Source organism: Lutra lutra, chromosome 2 (genome assembly GCF_902655055.1).
Source record: "Lutra lutra chromosome 2, mLutLut1.2, whole genome shotgun sequence".
Taxonomy (NCBI): Eukaryota; Metazoa; Chordata; class Mammalia; order Carnivora; family Mustelidae; genus Lutra; species Lutra lutra.
Window position 1 is genome coordinate 20,771,819 of NC_062279.1, and position 18,244 is coordinate 20,790,062.

Genomic DNA, 18,244 nt, shown 5'->3' on the forward strand with positions numbered 1-18,244 from the left:
TGAAAGGTCACATCTGGGAGTAAAGTTTTAGGAAAGCTGTGTAGCGTGTACAGATTCACCAAGGGAGCAGAAACTGAGATGAAGAGAAGAGGACATGGCTTGCTCCAGTTTTGTATGAAACTGTTGTCCCCACTTACAGGCTCAAAGGAGAGACTGAAGATTATTTAAAAAAAAAATAATTGCTGACAGGGGTGCCTGGGTGGCTCAGTGGGTAAAGCCTCTGCCTTCGGCTCAGATCATGATCCCAGGGTCCTGGGATCGAGCCTCACATCGGGCTCTCTGCTCAGCGGGGAGCCTGCTTCCTCCTCCTCTCTCTCTCTGCCTGCCTCTCTGCCTACTTGTGATCTGTCAAAAAAAAAAAAATAATCTTAAAAAAAAAATAATTGCTGACAATATATACAAACATTTTTTTAAAGATTTTATTTATTTATTTGAGAGAGAGACAGTGAGAGAGAGTATGAGCCAGGAGAAGGTCAGAGAGAGAAGCGGACTCCCCACGGAGCCGGGAGCCCGATGCGGGACTCGATCCCGGGACTCCAGGATCATGACCTGAGCCGAAGGCAGTCGTCCAACCAACTGAGCCACCCAGGCGTCCAAATGACAGTCCTTTTACTTCATTAAAATTGTTCACAGAGAGCACTGACAGGTTTTCTAGTATTTTAGAAGTCTCTCACATCACCCATATTGTGGCTCTGTGTATTCAGAAGGGAGTTACAACTGAATTGTAATTTCAGATCCAATATCAAGCTAAATTTCAGCACTAATGTCACAGTTCTCAAATATTTGCCTCATCAGAACACTTAAGGCTGCAGTAGCACATTGAAAATGATGCTGAAATTCCTCCTTTCTGTCAAGCTTCTATGGAAGACATCTTTCAAGTTTATCGGGTCAAACATGATGAGAATGGCCGACACCTGAGAACCAAACCAAATCTATTCTCAGCACTGAGCCCAAAAGGCACAGAAGGTATTTTTAAACTTCCTTAAGATGGCCTTAAAGTTGAACAGTTGGAGCAAATATAAAATAAGGACTAAAGCCATTCCATAGAATAGACACACTACTTTTGGAAAATAGAACTATTTCAGTTTTTATATTTTCCAGAGCAAAAGGGAAGAGGGAATAGCGAGAAAGCATGATGAATCATACCTAAAATATAGTTTCTGGGCTACATTCATTAGAAGAGATTTCTACTAAAGATATCTTACTGAACATTGGTCAGCCTATAGGCTAACCTGAGTCTTTTTTTTTTTTTTAAGATTTTTGAGAGAGAGAGAGAAAGGGAGAGGGAGGGAGAGTAGAGAGGGAGACTGAGAGGGAGAAGCAGACTCCCCCCTGAGCAGAGAGCCCAGTGAGGGGCTCCATCCCAGGACTCTGAGATCAGGACCTGAGTCAAAGACAGACACTTACTGACTGAGCCACCCAGAGGCCCCTAGACTAACCTAAGTTTTTAAAAGTGTAAGTCTTACTGGAGTAAAATTTCACACATCTGATTCTCTCAAAGCATAAGAAATTTAGATGCATGAACATCCCAAACATTGACTCTTTAAAATGAGGACAATATAATTATAGCGGAAGATGCCATTACCAAAAATGTGGCTATCCCTTCCTTTGGGTAGTGTTCTTGCTGAGTAATGGCTTCTCAGCCCCAAACTACACATTCAGATCTCCTTTGACCAAAGGTATGGACATGTAATATAATTCTAGCCTCAGAATATTGACAGAAATTCCATTCTGCCTTTTCCCATCTATGTCATTACTGGAGTAGGAACACATAGCTTAGAGGTTAAATAGCCATCTTTGTTATCTTAGTGTTTTCTGCATGAATATGAGTAAACTATTGAGGAAAGTTGGGTTTCATTGGTAGGGAGGGAGGTGTTCAAATTATGAGAATAGGTGAGGCCACTCCCAGAGAGTGCAGAGAACAACCCATACTGGGTCTCACGGTGAAGGACAGAAGCCTAAGTGAGCAACACGCTTGCTGGGGCGCCTGGGTGGCTCAGTGGGTTAAAGCCTCTGCCTCCGCGGCTCAGGGCATGATCCCAGGATCCTGGGATCGAGCCCCACATCGGGCTCTCTGCTCAGCAGGGAGCCTGCTTCCTCCTCTCTCTCTGCCTCTCTCTCTGCCTGCCTCTCTGCCTACTTGCGATCTCTGTCAAATAAATAAATAAAATCTTTAAAAAAAAAAAAAAGACACACCCTTGCCTAGGGAATAAGAAGGGGGCATCAGAGTGCTCAGATAATTTACAAGTGAATGGTGAAAGCCCGTAAGTAGAGACACATTCATTCCCTGGAAGGGAATGTGGTAGTTATGGGGAGTGGAGAGTTTTAAGAGGGCAGTGAGCGCTTTACCTTTAGCATGTAACCAATGAGATAGGGACCAAAAAGTATCCATTCATTTTGAAACTTGGCAATTTTAGGAACGATTTGGGAAAAACACCTTCAAATGGGTGAAGAAGCTAAAATCCCAAGTGCATCATTTGAACAAGGAAGGAGCAGTGAGGGAGCTAACCTCCACACATGTTGGGATTAATGTAGAGCATGAAATCATGCATGATCCCTGGCTTGCTAAAATGTAACTCGGAGGCCTCCGGGGGCAGGGAAGGTTTCTGAGAAGGGCTTGGGCCTTTGGAATGGTGAGACCTGCCAGAGCACTCTGCCCCAGGAATGCCAGGGAGTTGCCTTCCCCCAAGCTTTCTCAGCCCAAACAGCAGCTCTGTGTCTGAGAGAGGTATGCATTGTCCCTTAGGCTATGTTTAGTAGAACACACAGATTAGCATATCTTGTCTTTCCAGTAAACAGATCCTCCTAGTTTCAGTAAAAACCCTTAGCACATGTCACCTGCTTGAAAAACAGTGATAAGGATTTGGGATTATCCTGTAGGACCAATAAAAACAGGAGCAAAGAAGAGCAAAGGGTTTTCCTCTCTGAGCGGAGACCTACCTGTGTTCTCCTCTATTTCACAGCAAAGCTGGGAGTCATGTTTCGCCGTTGGTAGGGGGCTTGCCGGCCATTCTGGGCACACAAAGTAGGCACCTCTGTAGGAGGTTGAATGGAAAGGGAGAAATGGAGGCTTACATAGAAAGGGGCACCAGGTCAAAGGAGGGGTATATTTGTAGAGTAGGGAATGAATTCAGTAGAGGGAGAGAAACAGCAGGAAGGAGAGCTGGGGGATTGGGTAGTTCAGTCTGGTCCTGAAGAGAGCTGGAAAGAGAATTAAGAATTCTGGTGAAGGAACTGGATTTAAACAGGAGACGGAGCATGTCTGTGTCCTTGGATGAAAAGGAATTCAGTTCAATTGCAGATGCTGGCAAATTTACAGTTAGAAAGGGACATGAAGTGGAGCCATAGCCCCACACAGTGCTCTTCCAGCCCCAGGTAGTGAAAAATCAGAGACAGATTGGTGGTTCTGTTTCTTGGATCAACTCTGACTAATCATTCAATCAACTAAATAATCAATCCACAAATATTAATCTAGTATTTATTATGTTCTAGGAGCTTCAAGAAATGTAGTAGCCAACAAAACATACCCGTCGCTCTTCTCTACAGAGATTGTCATGTAGGGAATTTTACCAAATTTCAGCTGATAAAAATGCATCTCTTTAGAAAATATGATAGGGAGAGTTAACAGTGTTTGTCAGATTGTTTCTTACTAAATTGTTAAACCAATATGAAGGATCTAACACCAGTAAATGAGTAGACCAATTCATAGTTTGTGGATTATTTTTATCCTTATTTACCATCAAATTAATAGTAAATTTGAAAATTGAAATGCATGACAGAAGGTAGCAATCCTAGGACTTGCTTTAAATCATTAAAATCATTTAATCATTAATCATTTTAAAAAATACACTGTCAGGAATAAGTGTAATTGATATGTTCGTCCTCAGCTGAGGACGAACATTTCAATTACACTTATTCCTGACTGTATTATGATCTATACCAAAGGGTTTTTGGAAATTTCAAAGGATTATAACAAAAATAGTAGTTATTTTATTGTTAAAATAAAATTAAGTCTTTAAGTCAAGTTTTTATTATTTGCATTCTCTTTCTCCCTCCCTCCTCCATATTCTACAGATCTATGTACATATTCTTTAGCTATGTCAGGGAGGGTAAATTTGTTGCCTTAAATCTCCATTATTGGCTCATTATTGAATCAATTGTCCCCACCTCAGATACAAATGATCTAAGATTAAAAGTTTATGAATTTGCCAGCTAATTTCTAAAAATTCTTAACTCTATATCTAAAATGCAATATTAATAACTTGGATTTTGTTGAAAAATACATAGTATAAAGTTAGAATACCTCTGATCACCATTTCCACATTCTGTTACAGATGTTCAATCACTAGAAACAAACGGAAGCATTAATTATAACCATTTTCACGATGACTACACTAAATTAGTTTACCGGGCAAAATCTTGGAAACCAGTAAATGAAGATAGTTATCCAGTGAGAATCTCCTCTGCCATAAAGGATTCCTTTGGCTTAGTTTATGCTGTAGGTATAAGAAAGGTTTATTCTAAAATCAGTATCATCCCAGGAAGTAGTCTTCATGGCAGGAGAGATGGAACTCCTCATGTATCCTCCTTCGCTGATCAAAATATCCTTCATCTGGAAATATTCACTTCTCTTCAGCAGTCTGCTAAATCCTTTCTGATCCAGCCTTAACTGATGAGAAGATTACCCAATCTGGTGTATATTCCCATGTGTCATTGACAAGCTCTTTTCTGTTTGTCCTGTCTTCCTAAGAAGTGTGTTTTTCAGGTGCCTGGGTGGCTCAGTCAGTTAAGGGCCTGTCTTCGGCTCAGGTCATGATCCCAGGGTCCTGGGATCCAGCCCTGTGTCACTGGATTCCCCACTCAGCAGGAGAAGCTTCTGCTTCTCCCTCTGCATGCCCTTCCCCCTGCTGTGTGCTCTGTCAAATAAATAAATAAAATCTTAACAAAAGAAAAAGAGAAGTGTGTTCTTTCATGGCACATCATCTAATGTGTTTTCCTTTTCTACAGTGCCTGGCACAACATTGGTATTTAGACAAGTAAATATTTGTTTTTTGAATACTTCAAAGTCATAATCTGCAGGATTCATTCCAGAAAACCACTGTAGTATTATTTTGATGACTTCAGTTATATATAAAATCATTGCTAAAATGGACTATTTGTGGAATAATCATGATATTTCATAATTTTGTGTATTTGAAATAATTATAATGCAATGGAATAATTATAACTTCTAGGTGTTTTCTAAATTACTTTCTTGTTTCTTGTCTTTATATGATGCAGTTAGACAAAATAAATGTCATTCAATATCTCATTTTGAAGTTTATTTATTTATTTGAATGATCTCTACACCCAATGTGAGGCTCTAACTCATGACCTTGAGATCAAGAGTCACGTGCTCTTGTACCTAACCCAGCCAGTCACCCCTCAGTATCTTATTTTGAACAAGAAATTTAAATATAACTTGGTATTCATTTAAATTACAAATGACATCTAGGTGTCACTATTTTCCAATTCCAGAAGACAGTTGAGAATTATAATAATTAATGATATTTATAAAGTGTTTTACAGTTTATTAAATATTTTTATCTACCTAAATCATTGAAAATCTGTTTTGCTCATAAACCAGAGTTGCTTAAAACCTAGGATTACTTTGATTCAATGCAAAAGATACTCTAGTCATGCAACGTTGCTACCCCCAAATTTGCAGTGAGCAAAACTAAGAAGCAAACCAAGTTTTCCAGGGAATAGCCAATGGTTTGATGTTCCTGGGGTGGGATGGGGTGGGCAAAAGCTTATAGAGTAAAGGTACAGAGGGAAGGCTGGGGAATACTAGAGAAGGAGCCTCACTGATTTCAGGAGAATTAGAATCTGGCTACTATTAAAACAGACTCTTTCAAGTCCTTGGCTACCTGCTAGCCAATATTTTAATTACACTGTGAACATTTCAAAGAAAGGAGTGGGTGACATCATCCAAAAATCTCCTTAAAAATCCATTGTTCCATTGATCTATGTGTCTGTTTTTGTGCCAGTACCATGCTGTCTTGATGATGACAGCTTTGTAATAGAGCTTGAAGTCCGGAATTGTGATGCCACCAACTTTGGCTTTCTTTTTCAATATTCCTTTGGCTATTCGAGGTCTTTTCTGGTTCCATATAAATTTTAGGATTATTTGTTCCATTTCTTTGAAAAAAATGGATGGTACTTTGATAGGAATTGCATTAAATGTGTAGATTGCTTTAGGTAGCATAGACATTTTCACAATATTTATTCTTCCAATCCAGGAGCATGGAACATTTTTCCATTTCTTTGTGTCTTCCTCAATTTCTTTCATGAGTACTTTATAGTTTTCTGAGTATAGATTCTTAGTCTCTTTGGTTAGGTTTATTCCTAGGTATCTTATAGTTTTGGGTGCAATTGTAAATGGGATGGACTCCTTAATTTCTCTTTCTTCTGTCTTGTTGTTGGTGTAGAGAAATGCAACTGATTTCTGTGCATTGATTTTATATCCTGACACTTTACTGAATTCCTGTACAAGTTCTAGCAGTTTTGGAGTGGAGTCTTTTGGGTTTTCCACATAGAGTATCATATCATCTGCGAAGAGTGATAGTTTGACTTCTTCTTTGCCGATTTGGATGCCTTTAATTTCCTCTTGTTGTCTGATTGCTGAGGCTAGGACTTCTAGTACTATGTTGAATAGCAGTGGTGATAACGGACATCCCTGCCGTGTTCCTGACCTTAGCGGAAAAGCTTTCAGTTTTTCTCCATTGAGAATGATATTTGAGGTGGGTTTTTCATAGATCAATGGAACAGAATAGAGAGCCCAGAAATAGACCCTCAACTCTATGGTCAACTCATCTTCCACAAAGCAGGAAAGAATGTCCAATGGAAAAAAGACAGCCTCTTCAATAAATGGTGTTGGGAAAATTGGACAGCCACATGCAGAAAAATGAAATTGGATCATTTCCTTACACCACACACGAAAATAGACTCAAAATGGATGAAGGATCTCAATGTGAGAAAGGAATCCATCAAAATCCTTGAGGAGAACACAGGCAACAACCTCTTCGACCTCAGCCTCAGCAACATCTTCCTAGGAACATCGCCAAAAGCAAGGGAAGCAAGGGCAAAAATGAACTATTGGGATTTTATCAAGATCAAAAGCTTTTGCACAGCAAAGGAAACAGTTAACAAAACCAAAAGACAACTGACAGAATGGGAGAAGATATTTGCAAATGACATATCAGATAAAGGGCTAGTGTCCAAAATCTATAAAGAACTTAGCAAACTCAACACCCAAAGAACAAATAATCCAATCAAGAAATGGGCAGAGGACATGAACAGACATTTCTGCAAAGAAGACATCCAGATGGCCAACAGACACATGAAAAAGTGCTCCACATCACTCGGCATCAGGGAAATACAAATCAAAACCACCATGAGATATCACCTCACACCAGTCAGAATGGCTAAAATTAACAAGTCAGGAAATGACAGATGCTGGCGAGGATGCGGAGAAAGGGGAACCCTCCTACACTGTTGGTGGGAATGCAAGCTGGTGCAACCACTCTGGAAAACAGCATGGAGGTTCCTCAAAATGTTGAAAATAGAACTACCCTAGGACCCAGCAATTGTACTGCTGGGTATTTACCCTAAAGATACAAACGTAGTGATCCGAAGGGGCACGTGCACCCGAATGTTTATAGCAGCAATGTCTACAATAGCCAAACTATGGAAAGAACCTAGATGTCCATCAACAGACGAATGGATAAAGAAGATGTGGTATATATACACAATGGAATACTATGCAGCCATCAAAAGAAATGAAATCTTGCCATTTGCGACGACGTGGATGGAACTAGAGGGTATCATGCTTAGCGAAATAAGTCAATCGGAGAAAGACAACTATCATATGATCTCCCTGATATGAGGGAGAGGAGATGCAACATGGGGGGTTAAGGGGGTAGGAGAAGAGTAAATGAAACAAGATGGGATTGGGAGGGAGACAAACCATAAGTGACTCTTAATCTCACAAAACAAACTGAGGGTTGATAGGGGGAAGGGGGTTGGGAGGGGGGTGGGATTATGGACACTGGGGAGGGTATGTGCTATGGTGAGTGCTGTGAAGTGTGTAAACCTGGTGATTCACAGACCTGTACCCCTGGGGATAAAAATATATTATATGTTTATAAAAAATAAAATTAATAAAAAAAAATCCATTGTTGATTTTCCCCCTAAAGTTTACATTTAAAAAAATCACAGCGGAAATTGAAGTTTTTATTATAGTGTTCAGAGCTTGAGTAACTTAAATGAGGTAATTACAGCAATTAAATGTAGAACAGGTGAGACATGTCCAGCATATTATATGTCACATAGATAAATTAATAATCACGCAAGAATCGAAATGTTATGTGTTGAATTTTAACATATTTGAAATTAATGTCTACCTTTATGTTAGGAGAGCTTACGATATAGTGCTGATAATGAACTTTCTTAGGAAAAGACAAAAAATTAAAAACTTTCTAGCATGTTCTCCCAGTGGAGTGTTGCTAGCTGTGTGAATATTAATTGGGCAATCTGGGTACATACATGGCTGGTGTTGCTCTTTTTTTTTTTTTTTTTAAGATTTTATTTATTTATTTGACAGAGATCACAAGTAGGCAGAGAGGCAGGCAGAGAGAGAGGAGGAAGCAGGCTCTCTGCTGAGCAGAGAGCCTGATGCGGGGCTTGATCCCAGGACTCTGGGATCATGACCTGAGCCGAAAGCAGAGGCTTTAACCCACTGAGCCACCCAGGCGCCCCTCTAATGTTGCTCTTTAAGCAGATCTAAGACTTGGGAAGAGAATGGACAGCCTGTGTGTGCTGGGTGCTAATTCTCTGGAAGACTGAGGTATTGCACAAATGGAAAAAAAGGCCTTTCAGAGTAAGTCCTCAACCAGATCTGCCTAACAGGTAAAACAGATGGTAGAGGACTCAACACATATTTAATTTCATATTAAATATGAAATTTAATTTATTAAATAAATTTATTATTTATTTTATTTTTATTATTATTATATAAATTTTATTATTTATTTATTAAATAAATTGTTTTAAAGTAATTGTTTTCCAAAGTCAGCAGAAGAAAAATTGCCTGCATTGTATTTCATAAAGGACATTGCCAAAAGGTCTCTATGTTCTAGAATACTTTGACCATTAATTAGGGAATTCCTTTTACCCAAGATGAGTTATGTTGGGCCAAAGCACTGTCTCCAGGAGTCTTGTTTTAAGATATAGATTTTAGAAGAGGATATACAGTCTGTGAAGGGTCTGTGAGGAAAAGGTAACCAATAAACAAGGAAAGAAAGCCTATTAGCGGTGTAAGAGTGGGAACAGGGGCCTAAGGGACTGCTGAGCATCTCAATGGTAGCTCAATGATTCTGGGACCCGAGGAAGGACCTGTACTAACACTAGGAGGGGAAATACGGAAGTCTCCAAACCAATCTTCTCTTTTGCTGTTTTGGCTAGCCACACCCTGCAAACAAAATCCAGCCAGCCACTTCTTTTGTAATTAAAATTTTATCAGAACAGAGCCACGTTAATTCATTTATGTATGATCTACGGCGGCTTTGGGGCTACACATGGGAGAAGCGGGGAGTTGTGACGAAGATGCGATGGCTGACAAGGACTAAATTAATGTGCTTGCTCCTTTACAAGCTTGTTGAACCTTGCAGTAAAACAAAACCATACTCTGGTTATTCTACTTCAAAAATAACAGAGATCTAAGTAAATAAAAAGGAGGCCTGTATCTATTTTTATCTTTCGTACTGTACTGGGTCCTCATTTATATTCCCAGTGTAAGTGGTGTCCTTTCTCAGTCTCTACAGACCGTTTCCCAGCGTATTCAGTAGACCCAAGGATTTGCTGAATGTTTAAATGATTACCATTTTGAAATGTTATGATGTATTTATATGATGTTTCCTACTATTAGCAGAAATGATGACATAATGAATATAGATTGGAATATTTCTATTTTAAATTTAATGAAAATTATAACTCAATTTTATTCTTTTTTTTTTTAAAGATTTTATTTATTTATTTGACAGACAGAGATCACAAGTAGACGGAGGGGAAGGCAGATAGAGAGAGAGAGGGAAGCAGGCTTCTTGCTGAGCAGAGAGCCCGATGTGGGACTCGATCCCAGGACCCTGAGATCATGACCTGAGCCGAAGGCAGCGGCTTAACCCACTGAGCCACCCAGGCGCCCCCAATTTTATTCTTGAACTAAAATTGTGAAAATAAAAATTCAAGTTGATAGCTGCTATTGCTAAATTAATCTCAGCTTATTTTGTTGTTGTTATTGTTGTTCTTATTGTTGTTGGAAGAGAGCAAGGGAGAAATCTATTTCTGGTGCCAGCATCTGGGGATGCGGCAGGTTCGAGTCTCAACAACTGAGCTCTTCACCTGCAAGGCAGACACCTAAAGTGTTATAAGGAGAGGTGGGGTGTGGAGATATGCAAGAGAGCAGGCAGGGAGCACGGGATCATGGATGGGGGTAGGTATGTGTTCAGCCTCTGATCATGGGCAGAGAAGGGGATGTGGTCTTCTAAGCATCCTGTTGCTATCCAGGCTTTTCTGGCTTTGGGATTAGAATGTTCTAGGCTTTGCAAAACATCTTAATCAGTGCCTCTAGAAAGTGTGATAAGATATAAGAATTTATTTCACTCAGTTAAGCATCTGACTCTTGATTTTGGTTCAGGTCATGATCTCATAGTGGTGAAATCAAGCCCCATGATGGGCTCCAAGCTCAGTATGGAGTCTGCTTGAGATCCTTTGCCCTCTGCTCCACTCCACTCAGGCACACTTGTCCTCTCTCTCTCTCAAAATAAATAAATAAATAAGAAATAAGAACAGTGGGTTTTAGAGCATGAGTTAAGCAGTCTTTTTGGTTTTAACTGTTAAACTTAGCATATTTAAAAAAAATCTATGTTACAAAATTATTCATTGAAAATAATTCATGTGCAAAAATATAGGCTGGTAGAACATTTATTTATTTATGCCTTCAATCATTTATTGAGGTAAGCAGGTACTTGGCTAGAGATAAAGATACAAGCCTTCCCCATAAGACAGTCATAGAAGAGTGCATAGAGATGAACATTCAGATAAAACCATAACAAGGTCTGCCTGTCCACCTCAGTGGCCTGGACCTTTTGTAGATTAAGTGGACCCTGTGGTATTGGTGGTCTAGGAATAAGAATCCTTGGCCCTTTGATCAGAAAGTTGTGGGTTTGAAGCCTGCCTCTGCCACTTTCAGATGTGTAACTTTGGACAATTTTTTTTTAATATAACTTAATTTAATTTTTTTTTCAGTGATCCAAAATACATTGTTTATGCACCACACCCAGTGCTCCATGCAAATTTCTTAATTTCTCTTGTTTTCTTGTGTATGAAATGTGGCTAATATAGGGTTGTGAAAATTAAATACAATACTGAGCTTAAGGAATTTAGCACATGAATTAGATTTATGACTAAATTAGATTAAAACTTCAAAACAAGTAGTCTATTAATACAATTTGAATTATTGCTACACATTAGACTTCTCACTTTTTTTAATCTCTTAGCTGGCATTGAATAGTTAATATGTTACCATCTGCCCCTACTTAGTTTTATAAGACCGAGATGTAATAGTGAATGTGACAACCTAAGTTTTTGTTTTGTTTTCTTTTTAGGGATTTCTTTTTCCTTAGTATTGAACAAATTGAAAAAAGTCTTGATTCATAACCCATACCTGGAAAAGACTATATTCGAAGAGCTTACTACCAGCCCATTATTTGACCACAGTCCAATTATTAACACAGGAAAAAAGAAGCTGACAAAACCCCCATGTCTTAATAAACCAATACATCACTGTCAAAGAGCATATGGAAAGCTGTATCAATAAGGCCACTAGAATCAGAACAAATTGAGGCCTATTAAAAAATGTGTTGCCTAAAAACTTGTCATCATTTATTATATTTATGTGTAGAACAGACAGCACAGTGTGTTACAAAGTGCAAAAGAAACTGAGTTTAGATCCCATCTACATAACTTACTAGCGTGATCCTAAAAGAGTGAATATTTGTAACTTCACTCTTGCCCAGAATTGCCTCCTCCATGCCTTCATGGGGTAATCACTTATGTAACCCACCCTCTTACAGCACTGGTAATGAGACCTAAACCCATTTTCTCCCTGATTTGTTCAGGGAGGTGCATGTGACCAAATAGGGACCAATTAGTCCTTTCTGGGGTTGTCACATAGGCTTTGAGAAAAGAGAAGTTGTCCTTCTTCCTGAAGTAGGAGGATTACATGTTGGTAGCAATCGTGTCTCTCTGAGGAATTAAACCAGGCAAAAACAAGCAGAGTTGAATGCTGGAGATAGAGCCCTAACGCATGCTAGAGATAGAGCCCTAACGCATGCTGTGAGCCCATGGATGCCGCCCCAGAAGAAATCCAGCCCTGAAGAAAACAAGAGGGAGAGAGAAAAACACATTAAAGCCATCCATGCAAGATGAACTCCCAAGACATGGGATTTTGATAACATCATAGTGAGGTCACAGGGTGGGTCCAAGACAGCCTGAGATTCTGCCACTTGTCCCATGGAATTATAATAGTGTCCCATTCACTCTCATATATGACCTGGTTTGAAATAATTTCTCCCTGCTCATAGCTCAGTGTCTACACTTTACCCACACTGAATATATTATTGACATCTTTTTCTGCACCTGTTGGGGTGAGGCTTGATGTAAAGGACAGCCAGGCATATTTGTAAGGAAATTTATAGGGAGGATTGAGTAGTGCGAAGTTTTGGATTCTCATTAATGTTATTCTTTTCCAACTGTAGAGTAGGGGTGATCTAGTCTAAATTGAATAGAAACATTCTTTTTGGGTCTTACATTTATCAAAGCAGAATTAACAGAAGAGAAAGAGAATATACCTGACATTTCCCATACAGGAAGATGAATTAGGTCTTCAATAGACTTACGCAAACACCATCATGTTTTATGAGATGGGAGAAGTGCTGCGAGGAATTACTTTTGATAATATTTCATATGCTAATATTGTCAAAGCACTTGCTTAAAAATAAATCACATATATTGTTATACTTAAAACAATACTGCCCTCACTTCTCTGTACTCTGATGTGCTTTCCAGAGGAGGAAGAACATATCCACATGGCGAAGGCATCTAGGTAAGAAACTCTGGAATGCTGTAGCCCATAGGGGTTTTCTGTAGGGGTGTTTAAGAAAAGAAGCAAGTAAAGGTTTGTGAGTAAGTGCCCTAAAAAGTCATCATGCTGATTCAAAATTCACATTTGTGTTTATTTAGTAGTAGCTAAGGTGCATATATTTATTTTGGACTTAGTATGGTAAATGGCACAGATTTTACGTAGGTGGTGTGATCATGGAGGTCTTAGATTATTTGAGGAGAGAAAATACATTGTTTTAATCTGATCTTTCAAGAAATGATGACCTATATAAGGAGGAAACCAATGCATGTCAGCGCACCCACTGAGTTTGAGGTCACTTTCACGGCTAGTGAGCAGCACTGCCATAGTCCCTGTGTGAGTCAATTTCAAAGGCCATCTATTTCAGAACAGGTTTGCCACTTAACAAATTTTGAGCATTTTCTATCCAGGTATGAAACTAGATGACTGAACGATCTCCTAATATAATTAATGAGTTTTCTTTCAATAGTCACAGACTTTGAGAAATCTCATTTTCTTCTTTAGCTCTTTTTTTTTCCCCCCCTTGAAGTAGGCTCCACACCAGCATGGAACCCAGTACAGGGCTTGAACTCATGACCCCAAGATCAAGACCTGAGCTGAGATCAAGAGTCAGACGCTTAACCCACTGAACTCCCCAGGTGCCCCTCTTTCTTAGCTTTTTATTAAATTGCCCAAGTAAGCAGTGGTTTTGCTCTAAATGAAACCTTCTGTGGCAAGCCTTCATTTAAAATAAAGCTTAAAATGTAAAACAAAATGCAAAAACCATGTTCAGAGACGTATTGGCCATCGGCAGTCCCTGGTTTTGTGGTTCTAACAGATGGAGACAGCCCTGTCCCATACTTGACTTCATTAATTCAGCTATGGTTGTGTCAATGTGTGACAGAGGGGGGCTCAAGTCACGCGGCAGTAAATAGAAGTCATTCTACCCATTCTGGTCATATACAAGCCAATACCAGGCCGTGTCCAGAGGGACAAATCATATGCCCCTCATTTCCTGTAACTCATATCACTAGGTTACTGCTGTTCTCACACAATTACCCAGCTATTTAGATGGTTGGTAATGAGATAAGTTAGCTATGAACGGAACATATTTAATTACTTTTCTCTGTCATTGGAAAAACTGATTTTCATCAAAGGAAATTAGACTTTCAAGAGCAATAAAGGAGGAAGGAGTGGGATGGCCTTTGTCAACATGTTCCCGAATAAACATATGAAAAATTGTCCTACCTGTTATGTGAATGTTGAATATTAAAAGAGGGGAGGTAAGATGATTATCTTTTAATAAAAGAAACTGGTGTAGTCGTGTGCATTTGACAGATGGTACGCTGAGCTGGCACCACGCGAGCAAGGCTATTCTATCCTCCGATAGAGGTATTAGCAATACACCCCAGGTTTTGACAGACTTATTCCGATTTCTTATTTAATATGGGCCCCAGGGCACTCGTCACGGGATGGAGAGCTCCTTTTCCTGGTTCTCTGGCAAAAAGTCACTGCAAACTATTTAATTTGCTTCTCGTTCCCCATTTCCAAATCGGTTTTCAAATCAGTAATAGGTGAAGATAGGTGTGGATGTCTTGTTCTGCCGCATTGGCTATCTCTGAATGATGTGGTGATCTGAGAAAACAATTAAACCAAATAGATAAACCCATCATCATAGTGGAAAAAATGAATTACAAGCAAATGAGAACCACATATATTCAAATCGGCATTTGGCTTGCTGTGTCCTGAGACGTGGATGGCTAGAAATAGGCTGACGGCACTTCATTCGTCACTGGAAGGCAGTTCATGACCCCAGGTTAAAAAGTAGTGATCCCACCACATCTCCCCCATGGGTAAATCATGCATATCTCTGCAAAGAGGTACAACTAAGAGATCTTGGAGGCTGTTAAAAGATAAAATGAGGCATATTAAAAATATTGAGTTTTAACAAAAGTTCATTGGGATCGGGCAACACAGGCAGGAGCTCAGGGTGACTTTTATAGAGAAAAGGCAAAGTAAGCCGATTATTGATTAGCTCTATCTCAAAGTCTACTTGGCTGTTTGTGATTGGTTGTCTTTGAGGTTTTCATTTTGTGACCTTGAGGCATTTACAGGCTTGGGTTTTGGTTTGATTACTTAGATCAAGAGAGCCACTTCAGTCTCATGGCCTCCACGTTTAATTAATTTAACAGCTAAACTCAACTCAGTCGTGCCTGTCAAGAGCCTTCCTGGAAAATACTTTGAATCTTGCAAATGGGTATTTCCTGGGCAAGGAAACCTTGGTCTGGATTTTAGCTCACTCTCTTTCCAAGATCTGTGTCTCTGGTAGGTAAGGAGTATCAGAGGGGCAGGTGGGGAAAGTTTTCTTCTAGGATGTAACTCTGTTGGCCTCTTTGCCTCTCTCACTACTTGGAGAGGAAGATGTGTATATTGCAAATGGTGACTTTGAAAGGAGGACCCTACCACACAGAGTCAACCCTTTTCTTTTCCTTCCTTTTTGAGAGTGATCTGTCAGGAGGGCATGCGTTAGGCTGAGGTCCTCCTGGGGTAGGCTTTGCAGCTGGAACGAAGGGTAGAATAGACAGCCTGGGTACCAGCTGTCTGCCTAGGTGGCTGGCATATGGTACTAGGAAGCCCGGGTATCTGTAAACATAAGCTCAGTTCTCTCATATGTGCTTTTTCGTGAGGTAAATTGATATTGTGGCTTCTGTAGGTTTATGCTTTTGTCTTAACTCTAGGTTAATTTAGAACTGGAATAAGAAATCAGGATATTATTTACTGGTAGTTTAAAATGCTGAGTTAGCAACATTAGATATGCCCTGGATTCTTTCCTTTCTGAGAGTAGTTCCTCGTGCCAAAATGACACCAAAGTTTTAGGCTGACTGGGAGCAACTTTGTTTGTCTCATTCCGGCTGATGTCTCTGAAAAGCTAGAAATAAATGCACCCCTGTGTTTGCTGTTCCACTTGTGACTCCACCCACCACAGAAAAATCAGTTGCTATAGTTTCCAAACCCCGTTCTGGGTCTCCACAGAGGGGAGAGGTCAATGACGGGTGACCTATTTGTTCACCCACACAAGGGCATCACTGGAAAGGTCATATTTCTCAAAGCAAAAGAATATTTGCCTCACTTCCAATGGCCCCAACCCATCATTTTCATAGTGAATTTTGGTGGTAAATAGCTATGTTACAGGATTCTCTGAGGGTTCTATCATCCTTCCAAAACTGACGAAAACTTTATTCTCAGTCACTTCCATACAAAAACATATCCATCCATCACTTCTGTTCCAGTATTATTTTTATTTGAGTGTAGCTGACACACACTGTTACATTTGTTTCAGGTGTACGATTTAACGATTTGACAAGTTTTTACCTTATGCTGTGCTCACCACAAGTATAGCTACCGTCTGTCCTACATGGCTGTTACAACCTCACTGACTGTGTTCCTTATGTTCTGTTTCATTCTCGTGACTCACTCCTTCCATAACTGAAGGTCCAGATCTCCCTCCCCCCTTCTTCCATTTGACCAAACTTTGTACCTCTCCTCCCCTCTGGCAACCATCAGTTTGTCCTCTGTATTTACTGGTCTGATTCTGCTTTATTTTATTTTATTTTTTTTAAGATCCCTTTTATGAGTGGAGTCATATGGCATTTGTTTTTCTCAGTCTGACTTATTTTCCATAACGTAATACATTCCAGGTCCATCCATGTTGTTGGGGAGAAGGTGAGAAAAAGGAACCCTTATATACTGTTGGAGGGAATTGATACAGCCACTGTGAAAAACAGTATGAAGTTTCCTCAAAGAGTTAAAAATAGAAATACCACATGACCCAATAATTGCACTTCTGTTCCAATCTTAACAAGTAACCTACTGTAGCAATTTTTTCAGAGTCAGCATAGTCATGAAACTGGCAGACATGTTTATAAATCTGAAATAAATATTCCAAACATCATCTACTAAGCTTCCTACAGGCTCTAGAACAAAAAGATACTCTTCCACAGAAATCAGATACTGGTGATTTTGCTATCCTATAATGTTTAGTATTTTCCAGGATCTGAAGCTTTCTCTCCTTGAAGTACTTAAGTCATCATAATTCAAAATATTCTTCCCCTGTCACTGACATGCTGGTTTAGTTTCTGAAAAGGAATAACTTCAGCCAGAACTTAGAAAGCCTTTTAATTGAAATCCTCTGGTAACAGCTCTATCCCTAGGAGATATAGTCTCCAAAGCCTAGAACAGATCCTGCCTTCTTGCATATAGAAAGTATACTAATTTTATGAGAAACTGGATTTCCATGGAGGGTAAAAGAAAAATTGAATTCCAGTTTATAAGTTCATGAGGGAATTTTGATAAACTTTCACAAGGTTTGAGAAAATCTCATTCTCCACTTAAGTGTGTCTGCAGGATGTTTCTTTAACTTGACTCTTGATTTCTGAGAATCATTATGGCCCTTATCTGCTTGACTTTCCTTCTGTGCTTTAATATGCAATTTTGGCTTCAGCACAGGCTGACAATTTTAATAGGAACCACAGCTGTATAGCAAAGCGGACGTCCCAAATCCAGCACCACAGCTTTCAAAATATAATCTACCTAAGAACTCCAGTTTTTCCAGGGCCCAGTAGTGGCTCAGAGATGTACCCAAATCACACTAGGCCTGCGGTCCACAGTAAGTTTGAAAGAAATTTACTAGTTATTTTAAATATCTCAAAGACTGTTGAAAAGGATCCAGAATGTATGCTACACAAAATCGTTTTTAGGACCCTTGATCTACTCTCATCTCCCGTTCTCTGACATCTGGCATCTGCCCCCAAGCCCCTCACTTTTCAGTCCTCACCTCTCAGTGACAATAATGATGATGATGACAAGGACAATGAAAATAACGGTAATGAATATGATGAGATAACATTTATTAGGTGTTTATTCTGTAGCACAGATTGTTCTAAGTGACTCACGTGTGTTTAATGATTGGCTTCTCAACCCAAGAATGGACTAGCTCTGTCCCTCTGTCTCTTTCTTTCCCCCCTT